The sequence below is a fragment of the Gossypium hirsutum genome, chromosome A13 (genome assembly GCF_007990345.1).
Source record: "Gossypium hirsutum isolate 1008001.06 chromosome A13, Gossypium_hirsutum_v2.1, whole genome shotgun sequence".
Lineage (NCBI taxonomy): Eukaryota > Viridiplantae > Streptophyta > Magnoliopsida > Malvales > Malvaceae > Gossypium > Gossypium hirsutum.
In genome coordinates, this window is record NC_053436.1 from 60,596,137 (window position 1) to 60,599,849 (window position 3,713).

A 3,713-nucleotide genomic window follows, 5' to 3' on the forward strand; every position below is an offset into this window, starting at 1 on the left:
AAGTACCTTATCTCTTTTTCGGCTAGTATTGTTAATACTGATTACTTCCCTCCCTCACTCTTTCTAATCAACTTTGGTAGGGAATTAGTATCGGATATCGGGTTTTAACTCTCTGCCAAATTGCTCCTTAGGTGTTTTGTGGTTTGGTAAGTATTCCTCTTTTATTGACTAAGGTTGGCCGAATGATCTTAAGTGAGATAAGGGGGTGAATTATGTTGGATGCTAGTCCCTTAGTATTTGGTTTTAATGATTAAGATTAATGCAGATCTAAGGAGTACATGATCAAGGAAAAGCTATTAGGGATTGGTGTTCAAGGTAAGGTTAATGTGAGGTTTCTATTTTTGGGTAAAATATGCATTAAGCATACGATTAATTGAAGGGTGATATCGTTTGTAGGTTGGTGACTAAGGGAATCGCAGTACGCTTGCTTACCAGGTGTGTACATACACTGCACACACAAGTAGATCAGTAAAAGCCGAAAGTTTGGCTACAGTAGTTTTGTGAGTGCGTGAACACTCGTGAGGAGAAAATCGATAGGATATCTGAGGCCCATGGGCAACTCCATGGACTTGGGCTGTGAATTGGCCAACCGGGCCAGAATAGGCTTAATGGGCCCGATGGGCTATTGGGCCCATAATAGGCCAAAAATTGATCATTTATGCTATGTGATAGAAATTCGTATGTGAGCATGAATATAATGTGATTTGGGCTTAATAAGCCACGTAAATATGATTTGGGCCTAAAGGGGCCCTATAAATGTGATTTGGGCCTAATGGGCCATGTGAATATAATTGGGTCTAGTGGGCCATATATATAGGTATGTGAATTTGTCTGGGCTTTGTAAGGGATTTTAGGTCTAGTATATGATGACTACATAAAACTTAATTAATTTAATGCGACTGTGGACAATTCATAGGGTTAAGGTGTGGCAACGGGTATATGTATGTCTACGATTGGATCTAGGGTGAGCTTGGTACTTAAGCGGTCTTAATGACCCACCTCCTTTTCTCTGGAATCCTACCTGGTGCATAGTATTCGTTCATCTTAGCTCGCGGGATTTGTTAACGGGACAAGGTAAGTGAAAACTGTAATAAAGGGAAAATTACTAAAATGCCCCTAAAGGCGAAAATGCCCCTATGTGTTGAATGTAAGTTTAATGGATGTGACATGCATATCTACTGCATACAAATGATATTCTGCTTAGGTTGCATATGGGTTGGGAATTATGTAATGGAGGAAGTATATGAGGATCGCATGGTTGCCTAATAATCGTGGATCCACCGATGGCTTTTAAGCCCAATATGTAAATGAAGGTAGTTGCGTAACTAAGCTACCCTGGATGTGTATCAGTTGGGTGGGTCGATATTTATATCCCCACATGATGTGTATCGGGGGACGGAGCTGGTGTGTAGCAGATGGACTTTTGGAATGGGATTGCACTACATTGCATTGCATTGCATGTTTGATGTGTGGTGAATATTGAATGATTGTTGCTCGTCGAGGGTTGTACACACTGAGTTTGCGAAAACTCACCCCCTCTTTTATTTTATTTTCAGGTGATGCTCAGTAGAAGGTTCAATGTTTGGAAGGACTCTGGGTGGCCAGCTAGCATGACAACTTGGACTTGTTTCTCTTTTAAAAGCATATAAGTTCTTTATTTTATTAAGTACTTTTCAGACTGGAATGTAATAAGGCTTCCTTTTTTTATTATTTCGATTATTATTTTATGCGTTGCAATTACGAGAAGTTGAACATGGATTTTCTAAACCTTAGTTTTTTTTTATATATACTACATTTTCGCAACTAAATTTCAAAATGGCAGGTTTTCATAGGTTTTCATAAAATCATATGTTATAAACAGGTTTTTGTGATTGAAATGAGAGTTTAATAAGTTTATTAAGGTTTCATATTTTTTTCAAGGAAGGGTTTTCAATGAAAACAAGGTTTTCGCTAAAACACGTCAATGTGACAAGCCAGATTTGACAATAACGTCTGGGCCGGGTTTGGGGTGTTACAAATCCATTAATCAACAAACACATGATCTAGAACTCGAATCTATTTTACTGCTTAACAAAAACCCAAATCCAAAGATAGGGCATTCGGCCAGCCCCAAAGTGCTAGACCAAAACGCTTACCTTAAATCGCGTGGTAAGAAAACAGTTCCGGTGACTACCTTCAAAAACTCCTTCGCTTCATCGAAAACCTAGAATCTAACAACCACCACCCCATAAGAAAGGGACCATGATTTCGGCAACCTAGGTACTTGAAGAGAAACAGGTAGTCGATTTTTAGAAAAGATAGAAGAACGTGTTTGGACACATATAACTATAACAGAAAAACAAGAGAGAACCCGCGAGTACCTACCGATCTGTCAGAACCCTTGTAAACTAAAATTGTATGTCACTAGCAGAAGAGAAGAGCAATCGGCCAAGAATTGAATATAGAGGGTATGCCGAAAGGAAAATAAATGAAGAGATTAAAAAAAGCAATCGATTGGGGAAGAACTGAAAAGTAATCAGTATAGTGGAAGAGATGATGGTAAGGGAAGCGATTGGGACAAAAGATGAAGAAAAGATATTCGGCTACTACTCAAGGAAATGGAAAAAGAAACTGAGGGCAAAGAGGATACAAAGATAGTATATTCAGATAGGAAAAAGAGAAGTAGAAACAAAAGTGAACGAAGAAAACTGTCAACAAAGGTTGTATTCAACAACACCAATTAGCTTTCCAAATGGTCAATTCTGCGACACCAATAACCCAAAATGGAGAGCAAAAAAAGATATCTTTCCGCACTAAGAGTCAGAAACAAAAAATGACCAAAACTCACCAAAATGATAGGAGAAACATCTCATAGTCGAATTTGCATACTCCAACCCCCCAATCAGTTACAACTCTCCCTAATTTGAAATCCATGATTCTCTCCTAAAATCTCTCCCTTATCTCTCTCCTTGAATCACTCCTCACCACTCTCCCCAACTCCTCCATCAGAATTTCACTATAACACAACCACTAGCCGAAACCAACTGCAAAATAAATACCCCAATTATTCTGCTCCACTCTTGAACCTCAGACCTTGAACACCATTTCACACGCCACTAGCCTCCCTACCACAAGCTCTCTTGTGTCACAAAATATCTTCAATTAATTATAAGGTCTATAGGCCAAAGTCCAGGTTCCTTTAAAAGAAAAACCAAAATAAATTGCAAGAGCCAAAACTTGAACCCAGGCTCCTTTACAACCTTAATGATGCCACAACCCTTAGGCCACATGCTTCCTTATGTTATTTATTTAACACAATAATTTAAAAGGCCCTCATCCAAACATCCAGGGTTTTATTCACTTAAAACCAAAATTTTTGCTAAAGCTCAGGTTTGAACCCAGGACTTTTCCAACTCCTCTCAGGAATCTTAACCACTTGAGCAGACATTTAATTGTGTCATTTCTTGCACAATTAAATACTTATATACAACCTCCTTACGGACCCATACTCAAGGCCTAATACTTCTAGGCCTAAATTTAGGGCGTTACAATTCTACCCCTTAAAGAAATTTCGTCCTCAAAATTTTCAACTATCTAAACAAACGTTTAGCTCAATCTACACCACTACGCTCCCGTTGCGCACTCTAGTTCCAAATTAAATGTAGTACACTATGGTTTAAGTACGTACCAGTATCCGCATCTGGAGCGTGTCTGACCTATCGGGGATGTACTGC